Source organism: Nycticebus coucang, chromosome X, assembly GCF_027406575.1.
Source record: "Nycticebus coucang isolate mNycCou1 chromosome X, mNycCou1.pri, whole genome shotgun sequence".
NCBI classification, from domain to species: Eukaryota; Metazoa; Chordata; class Mammalia; order Primates; family Lorisidae; genus Nycticebus; species Nycticebus coucang.
In genome coordinates, this window is record NC_069804.1 from 24050354 (window position 1) to 24070111 (window position 19758).

Genomic DNA, 19758 nt, shown 5'->3' on the forward strand with positions numbered 1-19758 from the left:
GATGAGCTTGGAGTGTGACGGAAAGACAGAAATCAGGAGGATAGCTAGTGGAACCTTTTACTAAGATGAAGGAAACTTGGAATGAGTTCTATTTTGGATGTGTTGTCTTGGAAATGAGTAGTGGATCTTCAGGCATAATAAGTAGGAAGTTGGATGTATAAATCTAGACTTCCAGGAATATGTCAGGACTATACTAATTGGGAGTTATTTGCTTTAGTAAGATGGGTCAGATAACAAACAGGTTTTAGGTACTGTCACTTAACAGTGTAAGCTCCACCTGTTTTAGTTCTGTGTACATGGGTTTTTCTTAATTTGTAAAAGAATAGTTACAGAAATTCCATTTAACTTCACTAAAATATTGTGTGTCAGTAAATTTAAGATTGCTTAATCTTAAAGGAGGTAGTTAGTGGTGATGGGCAAAATGCTTATATTGGGGGTCTGGACTCTGAATATTCAAGAACGGGGGTTGGCAAACTGTGGCCCAGGAGCCAAATCCAGCCTACTATCTCTTTTTGTAAATAAAGGTTTTATTGGAACAGAGCCAAGCTCGTTCATTTCCATATCATTCATGGCTGCTTTTGTATTGTAACAGCACAGTTAAAGTCTAAAACATTTACTGTCTGGCCTTTTCTGGAAAAAAGTTTGCTGACCCCTACTTTAGAGTCCATACCAGCTCCATCCAGTAGAACTTTAAGTTGATAAATATGTTCTCCATCTGCACTATTTAATACAGTAGTCCTTTAGCCAGAAGTGTCTCGTGAATACTTAATTTTTGGCTAGTGACAACTACTAGGGGAACTGGACTTTTAGATTTCTTTAACGAATTTAAAATTTAAGTAGTCACATGTAACTAGTGACTACCGTATTCACCAGTGCAAATCTAGCTGGTATCAGGATGTTCAGAGTCAATCTTCTGGTGGCAGCCCTATCTCAAAGACATGGCTTGGGGCACCCGAGGAAGGGCAAAACATTTATCGTACACCAGCATTGTGTTAGAAGCTTTCTTGTGTGTTATTTCATTAAAACCACACAAGAGTCCTTTGATGTAGGTAATAATGTTCCCATTTTGAAGATGAGGAAGCTAAGACTGAAAGAAGTGAAATATAGTTAAGTGGCTGATTTGAATATGAATCTGTGTCTTCCTGATTTAAATCTTAGGTCTGGGTCCTTCATCTCAGGAGGCCTTTCATGACTGTGGTTCTGCTTTATATTCTTCTGCCTCTTATTCCTGGAAGATCATCTTTTTGATATTCATCTCAAAACTTGGGCCTTTTTTACATGAGAATGATATAGGTGTTTTAGAGGCTAGTTGAAGTGAAGGAAGGATGTTCTCAGTTTCTTAGGCTAAGTTTACTTCAAAATTATTTAAATTTTGTTTCTGTGTATGTATCCAGTGGTATATGTATCCACTGATAGAATACCATCTTATTTTTGTATTAGAAAATGTACTCACTATGCCCCAACTGGGTGATAATACATGGGTTGACTATTGAGATTGGATCAAGGTTACTCTTAAGTTTCTCACAAGAGGCAATAGTTGACAATTTACTCCCTTGGAGAGTGCCTCTTGCTGTTGGCAAATCCTCGTTGTTACATTTCTTGCATTGGTTCAGAAATCCACAGCTTAAAAGGGCACTGTTGATAATGATAAACCCCAAATTTGTCCAATGATCTCCCCTACTCCCCTAATCCATTGTGTTTTGAGGGCAGTATTTTCATTTAGGTGGATTTTTAATAGGGAGTTTAAATTTAATTTTTATTTTTCTGTTGTATAAAACATAACAATAATAAGTCTTTAAATAAACATTAAAAACCTCTGCTTTCCCCACTGAAAAACAAAGAATTTCAGACAAATCTTGAAATAATCACATGTGATTTAAATTCTTTGTTTCTACTTCCCCCTCTTTTTTTTGGTCCTTTTTCTCCTTCCCACAAATAACGATTAATACAACAACTGTGAAAAGTGGGCCTTTAAAGTAATTTGAGGTTAATGAGAAATAATAATTATACAATTGCTCCCTGGAAATCTTATCCTAGAAGATCCTAAATATCTACAGATATTATTTCCTAACATAAAAAAGATTGCTAAAATATTGGTGATAATTATTAACACTGGTGGATGGAAATAGTCTATGTGATATTTTTTGGGGGGTTTGCTAGTTTTCCCCATGTATTCTGTTAAGTCTTTGTGGTTTTCAAGCATCTCTTAATTATTAAAAACAAGGAAGAGTGAATTGATAATGAAAGTCAGTTTGATGAGATTTTGGAATACCTTTATAATTTATTAATCTAGTAGTTTTGGTGATAAGATAGACTGGGCATAATCACATGTGACCTGAAGATCCTACAAGTTGTTTGCTTTTACATCTTTGTAGGATAAATTAGACTAAAGTTCAAGTGGAAATTAATGAGAAGGAAACCTGGTATTATATCATTGCAAAAGATTAAAAATTTTGCATGTGGATAGGGATTAATAGATAAACTGGGGAGGCCTTGAAGCCCCTTCTTCCTTTTAAGTCTATTTTTTGTTTGCTCTGTTTTGTTGGAATTGTGCAGGTTTGACTCTGGTGACCTAATAACTTCTTTAATCAAATGTATTATGGCTGCTAGAGTACTCAGAGTAATTACTAATTGTACTTTAAAAAACAGGCTTATAATAAAAACACTAATAGTTGTGTCAAGTGGGTATCAATATTGTCTTTTCACAGGTACGATCTTTCACACTTAAACTCTTCCATGATTTTGAATTGTTTGGTGGTAGAGGAATTTGTTGATGGTTAAGGAATTGTATAAGGGATCTCACAGTGTGCAAGTTATTTAAAAATAATGAAGTCAGTGTTTTAGATAAGTAATGTGGAAAACCTTGTTTATAGACATTCAGAAGTGAATCTATACTAATGCCATTTGTCTTTGTTCTTAATGTACGTGTAGAGAGGCATAAAAAAAATAAATTGGGCAAGCCTATAGCACTGAATGGACATACATTTTTAAACCACGAAGAAAAACTGTTATCAGTTGTCAAGTGTCTGATGTGGTAATCGAAGTCATTGTTCACTAGATGGCGATAGACACTCTGAGATCATTAATCAATTAAAGATTTTATTCTGTGAACAATGGTCAAGGCTATTTAGTGACTCAAATCCGTCCACATTTTAGACTACTATTGATTTTGGAACTATTAAAGAAAGGCTAAAACTGACCCCAAATGTTATAATAGTCTATTTAGTATTTAAAATGATGATGATTTTGAATCATAAATTTTATTAATAAGAATAATTTAAGTTATCGGGAGCTAATTCTTCTTTCAAGTAGCTAACTTCACATTTCTCTCCATGAAGCCACAATATGTGACTCCCTCAGTCCCACTATCAGAGGCTAATGTAAAGTGAATTGGAATGATTTTGACATAATTTTGCCTCTTTGAATTTGTTTATTTTTATTGAGGCATTTTAAACTTAACTATATACTTAGAAACATATTCGTTGCATAATCCTTAGTGTAATGGTAATTTTGTCTTTATGAAGTAATTAGTACTTATTGACATTGGTATTGTTTTATTTTTCCACTCTGTTATTTCTGTGCACTTGAGAAAACCATTTTTATCTGGATTTCTGATTACATTTTAAAGTGAATGTAAGCTTTAATGTTTGGGTATAGGGTCCACGCATTTTTTTTTTTTTTTATTGTTGGGGATTCATTGAGGGTACAGTAAGCCAGGTTACACTGATTGCAATTGTTAGGTAAAGTCCCTCTTGCAATCATGTCTTGCCCCCATAAAGTGTGACACACACCAAGGCCCCACCGGGTCCACGCATTTTTATTTTCCCACCTGATAGGCTGAAATGAGTCTTTGCCAGTTTGCTTGCCAACTGGTTGTATAGACTGCCTGGCTTTTAGCTGTGTTTGGAGCCAAAATTTGTGCATTTGGAAAATGTACCCAAATCATTAATGCAAACAGTACAATCTGGGAAAGCCTTTCTGGGATTCTCTTGGTGATAAGGTAGCACCTGTTAGGAGCCCTTGGGAATGGCTGTGGGAAGGAGAGCTACAGCTTTTGTTGGTGTCAGTGGTAAAAGAGAATGACACAATATGGAGAATCTTACAGCTGAGTGTTAAAGGAGTCTTTCATTTTTACCTGGAAATAAGCAAAAATTACACTTTTACAATCTTTTCTTTAAAATAGCCTAGTTTTTCTTTAAAAAATTAAAAGCAATATTATAGACATAACTAAAGACCATTTCCTCCCCATCCTTTTTCATTTCTTTTTCTTCTTCCTTAGACAATTACTGTTCTTCCAGGATTAATTTTGTCCTTTATACCCATGGGTTTTTTTTTCCCCTTTTACAATGTATGTGTGCACATATACATGTGGTGCATTAGGAGTTTTTGCTGTTTATCTGTCATTCTGTACATATTTTTTTGCAGTTTGGAAAAAAAAGAAAGCACGGGAAACCCTACTCTTATACCATATTTTAAAATATATTCATCTTGGTACATTTTTTTAGATTTGATTCACTTATGTTAACTATTGTACAATATTTCAGTGAATACAGCACAGCATGTTCTTATTTTCCTGTCATTTACATTTTTAGGTTTCCAGGTTTTCATTTGTCTTTTTGATGTTACAAACAGTGCTCTGGTAAACAATGCCACCTGTGCAAGAGTTTCTCCATTGTATTTGTAGGAGTGGAATTTGCACTATATCTACAAGCAATATATGAGATTTTATTGATAAGAGAACTCATTTAATTTATCATAGCTATCTAAATTCTTTTATCAAATAGTGAAAAAAATCATATCTTTGGCTAGAATCACAGTATCAGAGTACCAGAGGGTAATCTAAAGAGAATTAGAAATGATTTTGATATATAATTTTGCCTCACAGAATTTTTAATTTTTTTAGTGAGGGATTTTAAACTCAATGTCTACTTGTGAACATACTCATTGTATAATCGTTAGTATTCCATATCCTTGTAGTACTTGTTATTTTTATTTTTTTGCTAGTTTCATGAGCTTGAAATCATATCTCATTGTGATTTTAATATGCATTTTCTTAATTATGAGTTAAGTTGGGCATCTTCTCACATGCTTATAACTTCATTTTTTGGTCTGAATTGCCTTATGAACATACATATATGTCCTATTAAGTTGAGCTGTATGTCTCTTAGTGTTTCTTCTTAAGTATTCAAAGGCTGGTCATTTTTGTTACACATATCTTTTTTAGTCTGTAACATGGCCTTTAACTTTATTTGTAGTCTTTCATTGTTGTGCAGGAGTTCCTAATATTTGATTTTTTTTACTCTTTACATGTTGTGGTTTTTTTTTTCTCTACAAGAAACCTTTCCCTCCTTTAGTAAAATAGGCATTCTTTTTCCCTTATTTTTTTCTAAAAGTTGCAAAGTTTGGCTTTTATTTCGGTCTTTAATCCTGGAAATTATTATTTTTTTATTTTTTATTTTTTTTATTTATTTTTATTTATTTTTATTAAATCATAGCTGTGTACATTAGTATGATCATGGGGCACCATACACTTGGTTCATAGATCGTTTGACACATTTTCATCACACTAGTTAACATAGCTTTCGTAGCATTTTCTTAGTTATTTTGCTAAGACCTTTACATTCCACATTTACTAGGATTCACATATACCCTTATAAGATGCATTTTTAGAGATGATACACATTAAGAATCTAGTTGTATTTGTCTGTTTGCTTCCTTGTAGAATCGTTGAACTTGTTCCTCTATTCCAGGAATTTGCAAACTATGACCTATAGTCCAACTCACCTATTTTTTTAATAAGGTTTTATTGACACATAGCCCCACCCATTTGTTTATGGCTCATTTGCACTACAACAGCAGAGTTGAGTAGTTGCCATAGAGACAGAGTTAACTGCAAAGCCTAAAATTATGTACCAACTGGCTCTTTACGGAAAAAGTTTGCTGAGTCCTGTTCTAAAAGATAGTCATGAGTAATAGAAGGGTAACTTGTTTCTAATGGCAGCAGACATAGTTGGTGAACATAGAGAAAATTAATACTAAAGGTAGTAAGAAAGAAGGAAAACAATCTTTCGGACATAAAAAATATGGATTTTGAAGTTTTACTTGTTCAGAGATTGTCATGAGAAACTCTCTCAACCCAAGTAAAGAGGGAGAGGTCGTGAGTCCTCTGAAGTTATATGTAATATTTTATTTGTCTGTGCATATGCAAACTTCTTGGGGATAGAAGGGTGCATAGCATTTAAGAGATTCTAAAGGAGACCATGATATAAAAATGGTCAAGAACTTCTGATTCTTATATTTCATTTCTGCCCTCTTATATACCTTGATGGGAAACTTTAGCCTTTAAAATGTATGTTTCTGTTACCTAAAACATGGCAGTATGAAGAATTTTCTTGCCAGATTAGACTCATGTAAACTATGTGAGTGGTAAGGGGGAAGAGTTTTAATTCTGTTCCTAGAATTCTTTTTGCTTTTTTTGGAGACAGAGTCTCACTGTGTTGCCCTCGGTAGAGTGCTGTGGCATCACAGCTCACAGCAACCTCAAACTCTTGGACACAAGTCATTTTCTTGCCTCAGCCTCACAAGTGCCTGGGACTACAGGTGCCTGCCACAATGCCTGGCTATATTTTTTTGTTGCAGTTGTCATTGTTGGTTATCTGGCCTAGGTCAGGTTCGAACCTGCCAACTTTGGTGTATGTGGCTAGCGCCGTAATCACTGTGCTGTGGGCGCCGAGCCTGTTTCTAGAATTTTTAATAGCTACTGTTAAGACTACTTTTATTTTTTATTTATTTATTTATTTATTTTTTACATTTTCTTTTTTTAATTTTTTTTATTTTTTTTTATTAAATCATAACTGTATACATTGATATGATCATGGGGCATCATACACTCGTTTCATAAACCATTTGACACATTTTTATCACAGTGGTTAACATAGCCTTTCTGGCGTTATCTCAGTTACTGTGCCAAAACATTTACATTCTACATTTACCAAGTTTCGCAAATACCCCTGTAAGATGCACCACAGGTGTGATCCCACCGATCCCCCTCCCTCCACCCCCCCCTTCCCACTTACCCCTATTGTTAAGTTGTAGCTGGGTTATAGCTTTCATGTGAGAGTACACAGCCCTACTAAGACTACTTTTAACTTCAGCTGACCTACTAACATTTAGATTTTTTTTTTAATATGAGAATTTCTTCTAGGGCTAAGGTGAGGTTTAGCATGTTTTGGCAGATATACTTTACAGTGATCATATTATTTCAATGAATTCACTTTTAAAGTTGTTTACATTATAAAATTCGAAGCCAGAGAAACTTTTTTCCCCCTTTAGTGTCATGTCAGGGATGTTTAATAACGAATTAAATATTTAATAATTATTAATTATTAATAACTAATAACATGCTATTCAGCTTTATTATTTCATAGTCTACTAATTCAGAATTTGTAGTAATTCAGATGGAGTGAATTGAAATTCTTCTTAGTACAAATTGTTATTTTCAAGCCTAGGTTCTTTTCATATACCCGTAAATATCAATTTGTTATCTCTAATCCAAAAGTTCCACAATCTGAAACTTTTTGAGTGCTACTATGATACTCAAAGGAAATGCTCACTGGAAGATTTCAGATTTTGGATTTTTTAATTAGGTATGCCCAACCAGTATAATGCAAATATTCCAAAATCTGAAAAATTTCAAAATTTGAAACACTATAGTCCCAAGCATCTTGGATAAGAGACACTCAACCTGTATCACAGGAACAATTACTGCAACCAAGTAAGTGGTATCTTAACTACACTCATTTATTTATATTGACTAAGGAACATCTGCATCTGCTTATTTATTTTTCTTCATCCTTTCTAAAGATTGATGAAAATAATGTAGCCCCCCTGGAAAGCCATTCCAGATTATGCAATTTAGATTTTCATTAATTTGAGAGAAATGCAATGAAAAAAATTCCAGTGTGTAGAATAATTCATGCTTATCATATCATAGATACTATAGTAAGCATGTACAATACATGCTTGTTTTAATATATGGTAAATGTGTAATATAATAGTAATAATTCAATAATAAAATAATATTTTATCATTATGACGCAGTGTTGTATTTATAGAGATAAATAAGTGAGTTAAACTTAGGCGTGATTTGAATTACTCTGTATGCCTGAAAACAGTATTTCTTTCAAAATAGCCAAAACTTTATACTTGAGATAAATTCAGAATGACCTCATTCTTAACACCTCTGAGATGCTTGGATATATGCCTCTCTGTGCCCTTTGGCATTTTGGACATTGACAGGTACAGGTCTAGGAAGGCACAAAAAGGTCAATGTTAGAGGCAGCTGAGAAGAAAAATACTAGGTCAAATCTTGCCTGAGATCTGCTGTGAAATAGACTGAGATTTGTGAGTATAAGAGAAGAAAGCATCATGAAGAAGACCATGTAGATGCCTTCCTATTTATCCCCTTTGTACTTACTGAAATTTTTGAATGGTTGCCACAGTTCTGTTTTACCTAAGCTTTGGAGAATCCAGGAATAGGCCCATTTGCCATGATGATCTAAGTCTGTTCCAGAGAAGGAGCACCTGCTCGTTGCTCCTCCTCACACGTTATATATACCACACGGTGTCAATGGCAATAAGAGATGGTCCTGGTGTTGTGGGTTGGCCTCCTCAGTCTTGTAGAATATTACATCAGTATAACCTTCAGAATTCCAGAGCTGTTTTTGTTAAAGAAGATAGAATTTCCTTATTCTCAATCTAAAATTGTGCCTTCTTTCACCTATACATTGGATTTTTTTATTACTAGATTTTTTGAATGGGTCTGCATAAACTAGTATCAGTACTTATAGCTTTTTTATCTATTAACAAAAACCAAACATCAATAGAAGTCTGAAGCCTCAAATTATTTTTTCTATATTCTCCAATCTCCAGTTCTGTTCATTTTGTCAGGGAGTGTGTTTTAGGTGTTTTCATGTTCTACTTAGCACCTAGCCTTCTGCCCTACATAGCAGATGCTTGTTTGGGCTATCTCTGGGGTCATGTTCACCTATAGCTTCTGTACTTATAGATGGGTAGATGTGGAGTGGTATATTTTTAAAAGAAGATCTTGATATTTAAGCCTATTTTGAGTTTGTAAAAATAGCCAGGATAATCAGAACAAGAAAAAAGATACTTTGTACATTTGTACTAGGCACTTTTTGAGAGGATAGAGAGTGTTTTTGCCACAATATTTTGCCCTTTTAAATTATGAAACCATTGGGAATGTGGCTAAGGACGAGAAGATAAATACTGTAAGACTGCCCTTGTGTTAGCATCACTGATCTCTGCTGAGATAAAGTTTCATTAATTTAACTCAACTCACATAAATTGAGACCTGGAAATCCTTCCTTTCTTCCCCACTACTCACTAGAATGAGTGATTATTTGTTAACCCAATTCCATTCCACTTTCTGTATATGTGAAAATTTTATATAAACCTATTTTTGTATATGTTTATTTTTCACAAGCCGCGTGTTATTTGACAGGTGTTCTAAAGCTTCTTGTTTTGGCAATGTACCAAGATGACAGAGCAGTAATGATTGCGAAAGTGCCGTTCCCTCCTTGTTAAGAGATAAAAAGAAGAGTGTGAAGTTATTAACCACTCTTCACCAGTGGCATAGAAATTGGTGTAATGTTTAATTGTCTGGTTCTGCAGTTGGCCTGATAATATTAACTCTTAAGGAAAGGGGAAAATAATCATATAAATTTATTTTTTTTCTCTTTTTTACAAACTTCAGATAGGTGGATTGAAGAAAAAGCATCACTAGAAAACTAAAGTATTTACCTTTTCTTTTCTGCCCAGGTAGTAGATTTATGGGTGACATGGCAGTTCTCAGCAACCTTGCAAATTTCCCAACCCCCCAAATAAATCCCAAGTGTTTGAATCTGATGGTGTACAAGATGTTACTCCACTGTCTCCTTACGTTAGCCATGCTGGGTATATTTATTGCTAATTGGAAGAATCTACTTTTGGCAGCCCAGGCTGTCTGGTGGCTTGAGCATAATACCCTTCACAATAGAAGAGCCAGGCCCCTTAAAGACACATCCAAGTTAAATTTAAAACAAAACAAACTCATTGGGCTTATTATGGCTCAAGGAGTGGTTAACTGAGGGAAGACTAATAGAATTAGTGCCTTCTGTTTGTGTTTTGTCATTTCAGCAGGCATCATAAGCCTGTGTCAATTTGCCAGCTCATAAATACTGTGTTAAATTACAGTGAGCTGAGTTTAGTAAGTTGTGGGAGTTTTGGAAGGCAGGGAGAAGAATAGTTTTATGTGTGTGTGTATGTGTTAAGAAGCTGTTTGATTTTAAGCCAGGGATTCCTGAGCCCTGTCGTCATTGTTTTAGAGATCTTATACCTACTTTGAAATTTAGTGTCAGTGTCGGGTGGTACAGCTGTTCTTGTTCCCTTTTATTATTTTTGTGGTTGAATTGGTTTTTATCCCTTTTAAACTTGAATAGATAATATTAGAGTCTCTACTCACCTCACATTTTTAAAAGAACAGCAAAGAATGAATGATTTCTAGAAACGATTTATGTGTAGTCTTTGGAATTCTTCTAATTAGTAATTCTCTATAGGATTGAGTTTAGTTTTCTATTACCTATTTTTATTGGCTCTGTTGTTTACTTTTAACAAGGTTTGCCATTTTGGGCTAGTGATGAGATTTTTTTGCCTTAGGGCTAAGAGTTGAGTGGGGATGGGAGCGTAACAAAGTTATTAGGTTTCTTTCATAATTTGGAGTGTCAGACATTTGGCTATATTTGTTTCAGGGTTTTTATTTTTATTTTTTTACCTGTGCTAATTTAACTGCAGACTACATTTTCAGCTCTGTGCAGGAGGGTGGCATGCCTTCCTCAGGCAGGGAGGAGAGAGGGATGTTGGGAAAAGGAATAAGCTCATGGGCTATTAATAATGTACATTGTTCTTGAGGCTACATGTAATGTTTCTGAGCACTGGCCAACAGGGGAGGGTTCGTGTTCTATTTGTGTTGGACTGCATGGCATGATGTGACAGACAGCTGATAATCACATGGGAAAAATCCAGATATTTTTCTTTAATGGTGTCCTGATAGGGCAGAAAAAATATAACTTTTTTCCAGAAGATTGGCGTAGGGTAGGTGAATATATTTAATTCTATCACTTATTCTTGCCTCATAGCTGGAAATTCTTCAAGTAATATTTGCTGAGTGTGTACATGGAGGGAAATGGAGACAAATGACATTGCTTGTGACCTGCAGGCTTGAGAAGAAAGCCCTAGGTAATGATTCCAATAAAACTAGAACTAGAGCATAGGAGGTCAAACTTGTGATTACTTACTAGTAAACAAGCAGAAGGCTCTTCTGTAGTAGAAAAACTACGCAGAGGTGCCTGAGTATGCACTGGTGAAAGGCCTGGACCCGACACCAAGGGTGCCACACTTGTCCACTTATTTGCCTCGTGTGGCTTTGAGCTAGTCAGCCGTTCTGTGTCTGGCTTTTCACTTCTCAGGGGGTGCTAGATGGCGATGATTAATACATAATGGGCTTCAGTTACAAAGCATCTTAACATAGGGTCATGCATCTACTTTTGTTTCTCAGAACAGCCCTGAGGAAGCATCCATGCAAGGCACCAAGTACTTACGCGGTGTCAGGCATGATACTGGTATTGGAGAGTGTAGTAAACTTAAATATTCAAGGATCTTGTCCTTAGGGAGTTTTCAGTCTGGTAGGTAAAAGCCATTAATCAAATGGTCAAATGAGTAATTATGCCATTCTGAAAGAAAATCAATGCTAAGGAAAGGAATGTGAATTTCTGAGTGCTAATAGCAAAGGCCCTTGACTGACTTGGACTGGAAAAATCAAATTTTTTTGAGCCTTTAACACTTGAGCTGAGATCTGTAGAGTGTGGGCTGGAGTTAATTAGGTAAAGAGTTGCGTGAATAAGCAGTCTGTAGTGAAGGATAGCGTATGCAAGGGTCCTGTGGTAGATGGAAGCATTAAGTGGCTAAGGAACTGAGAGAAAGTTGAGGTAGCTGCAGTCTAGAAAGGGGAGAGTGATGGGAGGTGAGGCTGGAGAGGTGGCCAGGGTCACCCCAGGCAGGCCTTGCAGACTATGTTGCACATACTTTAATGGGTTTTATGTGGGGGACAGAGAGTTGGCTCACATTTACATTTTGAGAAGGTCAGTCTGGCTGAGAGAGTTGGAAGGATCAGAGTAGAAGAGGGGAAATTGATTAATAGGCTACTGTTAGAGTAGTGTTCCAGGCAAGCAATAGTCGTAGTTTGTCTGGAGTGATGGCAGTCAGGGGAGGGAGGAGAGAAATTTAAGAAAAAATAGGCATGAGAGAGATTTATGAGAAAAACAATTAGCAAACCTTGGTGATAGATTGGATATGGGGCTTAGAATGAGAAAGGCGTCTAGGTCAGCTCCTAGCTGTCTGACTTATTCAGGAAGATGTATGGGAGTGCCTTTTACTGAGGTGAAGAGCACCGGGAAGATCACTAGTTTTTGGGACAGGAGTGGGGAAAAATGAGCACTTTGCTCTTGGACATGTTAATTCTGAGGAGGCAGGATATATATTGGGGAGTCGTTAGTTTATAGTCATTGGTTAATTAAACCACAGACCTGGATGAGATTACTTTGAGAGAGAGAGAGAGAGAAGAGAGAGTGAAAAGAGAAGTCGGTATAGGACTCAGTCTTAAGGACTGCCAGCATTTAATGGCTTGGTGAAGGAAGATGAGCTTAAAAAGTAGGCTGTTAAAAGAGCAGCCAGAGAAGAAGAAAAGGTATAGATGGTGTCGTGGAAGAGTGTTTCCAGGAGGTAGTGGGCAACCGTCAGGAAGAGGCACTGAAGATAATTTTGAAATTCTTCCATTGGATTTTGGGACATGGAAATGACCACTGACTTCAGGTGGTGCTGTTTGAATGAAGTAATGATGGAAGTAACGTATAAAACAACTCAACTAGGTGGTAGAACTGGAATCAGGCCTAGGCCTTGTGGGGGCCTCAGATTCCCCTATTATACCTACCGCCACCAACTTATTGGCGTACCAGGTAAGTTCGTGGACTGAGGAGGTAAACACACCTACGTCCCTGCTATGCTTCTGTCTGGGGTGAGGATCTGCTGACAAGTTATTTAACCTCTCTAAACTTCAGCTTCCTCGTTTTTTGATAATGGTAACTACCCAGTGGGATTCTTTGTGAAATTAAATGAGATAATGTGTGCTAATGTCCTGAAATGTGTTCATTACATAATAAGTACTGAGTGAATGTTAGCTATATAAAAAAAAAAAACCTTCTGCTATTGTATCTGCCCTCTCCTCAGAGCCTCTTTTACCTCCAGCAACATTTTTCTCTCATTTGAACACATAACAGCCTGCTCTAAAAAGGCCAATTTGTATGCTATTTGCCAAATTATTTTCAAGTTCGTGTTTTTACTTTGCCATTTCTTCCGCTTTTACTGCCTTTGTCCACCTACCCCCCTAATGTCTGTGGAGTCTCTTCAGTCTTCCTCAGAACTCACTTTTCATGACTGATTTAACCTGACCTTCCTCACTCTCCAGCTTACTGGCCTTGGCTTATATTTACATGTAAGTTTGTATTCAGTTTTACTAAATAGATTCAGACCAGGAGTGGTTTTTCATATCCTTCAGCAACAAACAGCTAGTAGAGTGCTTTGAAGTCATGGGCACAAAGTGGCAAACACTAAGTGTTTTTATATTATTTGAGAAATGGTTCTTTTCTATCTTCCTTCTCACCCCAGATCTAAGGTCCAGTTATTAGTAAGTTCTGGCAACATCACCTCAAAAATACTCAGATTCATCAGTTTCTCACCATTGACACATCTACTCCTGTGATTCTTTCAGTCCGTCATCTGGCCAGGATCACTGCAGCAGCCTCCCTGTATGTCTCCTTTCCCCTCTAATCCAGTCTCAGCCTTGCCAGTAGAACTGTATTTTTAAGGTGTAATAACATTATGCCATTCTCTTACCTTGAGGCTGCCAGTGACTTCCTATCTCTGGTCACCTTGGACTCCAAGGTCCTGTGTGGTTCATTTCACCTCACCTTTTGTGCTACCTCCCCACTGCCACACACAGCCTGCACTCCAGTCCAGCCATACGAGCCACCCTTTTCTTTAAGCTCTGCATGTATGTTTAATTCTATTTCTCCATTGAGCTCTTGTGTATCTGGTCCTCTCTGCCTGGAAAGCTCCTCCCTAGGCCAAGTGCAGGGCTGCATTTTTCTCTTCATTCAGGCCTCATCTTATATGTTACCTTCTTCGTGGGACCTTCCTTGACTATTCTTCCTTAAAATAGGTCTAGTCAGCCAGCCAGCATGTCTCATTTTTAAATTAAAGAATTTTTTTCTTTTTTCTCATTTTTAATAGGGTAAAGTAACATACACCCATATAGCCATCTCCCAAAATTAATACATGTTAAGATTTTGTCATGATTACCTCAGATTTTCTTTTAAATAAATATCTGTAATGTATACCCTTCACCGGTCTCTTCCCTCCCTCTCCACAAGCAACTATTACAAAGTTGATATATGTTTTCCCTTTTCCTTGATTTTGTTACCTATAAATGTGCCCACTTAATTTATGTGAATGGTATCTTATCATATTTACTTTGCAACTTGATTTTTCAACATTATGTTTTTGAATGTAATGTTTTTGAATGATATCTCTGTCCACATAGAGCAGCGGTTCTCAACTGTAGGTCACGACCCACAGGAACTGTATTAAAGGGCCGTGGCATTAGGAAGGTTGAGAACCACTGACATAGAGAATCTAATTATTCACTTGATTTGCTCTGTACTATTCCGTCATATGAATATTTGGTAATTTATCTTTCCCTTTCTATATTGATGGTCATTTAGATTATTGTCAAATTTTACTATTATGAAAAGTGAATATTACATGTTATAAACGTTCAAGTACTTGCCTCTTTGTGCCGAGGTGCAAGAGTTTCACTGTTGTTACCTTTTCTGGCTCGGCATCCTGTTTTGTTTCCATTTTGGAGCTCATCATCATTCTGTAATCACTGACTTATGTGTTGGCTTGTTTATTTTGTTTTTTTCCTTCTTCTTCTTCCTTCTTTGACAGTCTTACTCTGTTGCTCAGGCTGGAGTGCCATGGTATCAGCCTAGCTCACAGCAACCCCAAACTCCTAGGTTCAACCAATCCTCCTGTCTCAGCCTTCCAACTAGCTGGGATTACACTTGCCTGCCACAATTGCCCAGCTAATTTGTCTGTGGTATTTTTTTTTTTTTTTGGTAGAAATGGGATCTTACTTTGATCAGGCTGGTCTCCAATTCCTGAGCTCAAGCAGTCCTCCAACCTTGGCCTCCCAGAGTGCTAGGATTACAGGCGTGAGCCACCGTGCCTGTTTATTTGCATCTTCCTTATTTGACCATGCGCTCCATTAGGATAGAGAGTGTGTTTAACTCACTCCTATACACAGAGCACCTACCATGGACCTTGGCTCATAGTAGGTACTTGGTTGGTGTTTCTTAAATTAATTCAGCTACCTGCCTTCTGTCTTGTGTAGTTCATTCCTTTGATTTTTTTAACTTTGTTTTTCAGATTTCTGAAGAATGAGGTGATTAGGTAAACCTGGAATGGAAAGGGAGCTGAAAAGAAAAAAGCTTTAAATAATTTGGTTTGGATTAAACTCTTATCTCAGAATTTGGAGGTGAAGGATGACATGGAGCTACACAGACTAGTTTTGGTTATTAAAGGAGCTGACGTGATCATCTATGGTCTCCTTCCACATCTGTAGATTGCTTTAATATAGAATTTCAGGGGGTGGTGGGAGGGTTTTGTGTTTATTTTCTAAAATTATTTTATTTGAAAGTTAGAAAATAATTACTATCCATCTGTTGACATTTATTTTTTGGTAGGTATAGGAGACTTAGGTCATAAGGGTAAAAAGGCACAGAGGAAATTGGGCTGTTGATCTTTGAAGAAAGATTGCTTAAATTAACTAATTTTTTAAAATTCTCATTAGGTTTCACCAAATCAATGGATGAGTTCTGTGCTTTTTGTTTTTAAAGCTGTCCCCTCCCCACCCATTTCAGTGTGGGGTGTCTGACTGGCTCTCCCCTTAGGTTGGGTAGCAGTTATTATGAATTTCCAAAGAGAATTAGGATTTGGTCTCACTTTCCCCTTTGTAGTAGTGAATAATTAGACATGCAGTTAAAATAGGGACTATAATAAGCTAAGGTATATTAATTAATTGATCCTTGGCAGACACCGTTCTGAGTACTTTATTCTATTACAACATATAAGCACAGTCTAAAACACTTTTTTTTCTAATTGTGTAAAATGTAGGAGTCATGTTACTGTGAGGTTTGTGAAAAATAGTATTTTTCAATCTGTTTTCTAGTTACTGGGGCTGGGGCAGTAGGCATGGAAGAGAAAATATTTGCATTTATTAGATTTATAGAAATGTACTGAACTGAGAAAATCTAAATGGTCATAGACAAGTTATTTCCTAATATTCTGCCTGATCCTCTTCTAAACTCTCGATAAAAGCATTACCCTGTATAAATAGGGGCTGGGTGGAGGATGAGAACCAATCTTCAATAAAGTTAGATCTGAATTAGCTTGATTGTATAGCAAGTTAGTTGGGTTTTATGCTACTATCTCCCTTTTATACACGAGAGAACTGAAGTACAGAGAGTATAAGTAACTTGCCCAAGGTCACAGGGTTACTGAATAATAGAGCCATAATTCAAATCTAGGCAGTTTGAGCATTTTTTTCTGCCACAGTACATTGCCTGCGTTTTTTGATTGATTGTGCAACAGGGCATTAGGAGATGAGGAAAAAATAGTGTTATATCTTTACACTGCTTGGAACCATTTTTTAAAATTTCAGGTTAATGTGAGGGTTTAAACAACCAGGTTACAATATTTGAATTTGTTGGGTAGAGTCCCTCTTATAATTGTGTCTTACACCCAAAAGGTGTGCCATATACCCCTACATTGTGCCCCTTAAGTGGGAACACCCCTACTCTTCCTCTTCCCCATCTTGTTCCCCCTCCTCCCAACTTGAATTGAGTTTTTCTTCTATGTGAATATGAGTTAGATCGTCTACTGGCTTCATATTAGTATTGAGTACATTGGGTATTTGCTTTTCCATCTTGTGATACTTTACTAAGTATAATGTGTTTCATCTCCATCCAGGTTAATACAAAGGATGTAAAGTCAGTACCTTTTTGAAAGCCTGAATAGTATTCCATGGTATACAGATACCACAATTTGTTAATCCATTCTTGAATTTATGGGCATTTAGGTTGTTTCCACATCTTGGTGATTGTAAATGGAGCTGTGATAAACAGTCTAGTGAAAATATCTTTATGATAAAATGATTTTTTTTTTCTTCTGGGTAGATGCCTAGTAGTGGGAAAATGGGAGATCTAATTTGAGTTCTTTGAGGATTCCCCATACTTCTTCCAAAGAGGCTGTATTAGTTTGCAGTCCCACCAACAGTGTAAAAGTATTCTGTTCCCTCCACATCCACGGGAGCATCTGCAACTTTGGGATTTTGTGATGTGGGCTAATCTTACTGTGGTTAGGTGATATCTCAGGGTGGTTTTGCTTTTCTCTGATGATTAGGGATGATGAGCATTTTTTCCTATGTTTGTTAGCTATTTGTCTATCTTCCTCAGAGCAGGTTCTGTTCATGTCTCTTGCCCAGTGATAGATGGGATTGTTTGTTCTTTTTTTGTTGATTAATTCGAGTTCTCTTTAGATACTAGTTTTCAAACCTTTGTTAGATTTATAACATGCAAATATCTTTTCCCATTCTGAAGGTTGTCTATTTGTTTTGATTGTTGTGTTCTTAGCTGTGCAGAAGCTGTTCAGCTTAATTAAGTCTCATTTGTTTATTTTTGTTGTTGCATTTGCCACTGAAGTCTTCTTCATAAAATCTTTCCCCAGGCCGACATCCACAAGAATTTTTTACACACTTTCTTCTAGGATTTTTATCATTTCATGACTTAGATTTAAATCTTTTATCCATTGTGAATCAGTTTTTGTAAGTGGTGAAAGTTGTAGGTCCAGTTTCAGTCTTTTACATGTGATTATCCTGTTCTCCCAGCACCATTTATTGAATAAGGATTCTTTTCCCCAGTGTACACTTTTGATGGGTTTATCAAAGATCAGATGGCTGTAAGAGACTGGTTTCATGTCTTGGTTTTCTGTTTGGTTCCAAATGTCTGTCTCTATATTTGTGTGAATACCATGCTGTTTTGATCACTGTGGACTTGTAATATATTACTAAAAATTGCCTTGGCTATGTGAGTTTTTTTCTGGTTCCATATAAAACAAAGAACTTTTTTCCAGTTTGGAACCATTTTTATTTGAAAGGATGTGTGCTATACTAGCATTATCATCCTTGGTTGGTTAGCATTTGCTGCCACTTTATAGATTTTCCAAGAGTTCATTTTTTTATTTCCTCAATCTTTTGACACCATTCACAGTGGAATTTGAATGGTCATAATTAACAAGGTCCTTGGAACAGGATTATTAAGGAAGAGGATTGAGTGATGAAACAAGGGTAGTAAGATGCAGGATGAGGAAGAATGTTTCCATTATATGTGTTTTGTGGAATAAAATGGTGGTGATATCTTCCATAGCTGAAACCTGGAATGGTTCTGGAATATGTCTTTGTGCAGCTTATCTATGACTCTCACCACCTGTTACAATGGTGAAGGTCATAGATTACCTTAGTGGAATAAACAAATAGATTCAGAAAATGTATTCAGTAATCTTTGCTTGATTAGCAAAGGCCTAGCGGTTGTTTAAATAAATGAAGGGGATAAAAACTCCCCTAACTTTTATTTACCAATCAGATTGCAAAGGGAAAAATAGCCTATTTTTAGACCGAGTCTCCAATTATGCTAAGCCTTGAAGATAATGAAACAGTCTGACACAAAAGAGTGTGGTGACGCAAGTTTGTGTGGTGAAATTCCAAGACATTCACTGACTTTTTAGGATTCTGCACAGTGAATATTAAGCTTCTAAAGTATTTGTTGCCCGGAAACAGTGCTTTATTCTTCTACATGCAGTGTAATGAAGTGAACCTGTGTTGTAATTTCTTTCTCATAAGGAAAAGCGAGAGTTAACACACATGATCTATTCCTGCCTCTTGTCTTTGGCCTCTTGTGAGTCCTTAATTTGATGTGCTGAAGCCACCAAGTCATACTGTTGCTAATACTGCATATTGCTCCCAATTTTAGCCACTCTAATTTTTTTTGATGCTCTGCGCAGTAGGGGTTTTCAATTTTTCAATTAATTTTGTATGGTAGATTTGGCAGAATTGGGGGGCTGCTTTTCTGCCACTCTTTCCTCATTCTAGATGTGTGAGAATTACCCTTAGGTTTTCCGTTCCTGTTTTTGATTATGTCAGGTGACATCTTTCCTTAAAACTAATTAGTCTGGGAGGTTTGAGTGAAATGTGCGCTGGCACAGGGCTTCATTCGCTGGATCATTGGAAGTCAGCCATTTGTGCTCTTCCACTCTCCTGTTGCCATTCCAGCTACAGGCTTGGTATTGGGCTCCTGGTTTTCATTCTGCTGCCTGTAGTTGTTTTCCTGAAAATGAACCTGGAGTGCTGAATGCTTTTGTGATGGGAAGTATAATGGTATTACGCTCCCTTCCAAGGCAGCATGTGTTCTTACTTCCTGAATCTTGCTATAGTCTGGGTCCTAAGGAATCTAATTACAAAAGTGAGGAACT

At 36.6% G+C, this 19758-nt stretch overlaps 1 protein-coding gene across 4 annotated transcripts in view; it reads left to right on the forward strand.

Annotated features, from left to right (window-relative positions):
• The window catches only part of POLA1 (DNA polymerase alpha 1, catalytic subunit), a 313249-nt gene that overhangs the window by 54501 nt on the left and 238990 nt on the right, over positions 1-19758 (forward strand). The gene's annotated exons all lie outside the window — the stretch shown is intronic.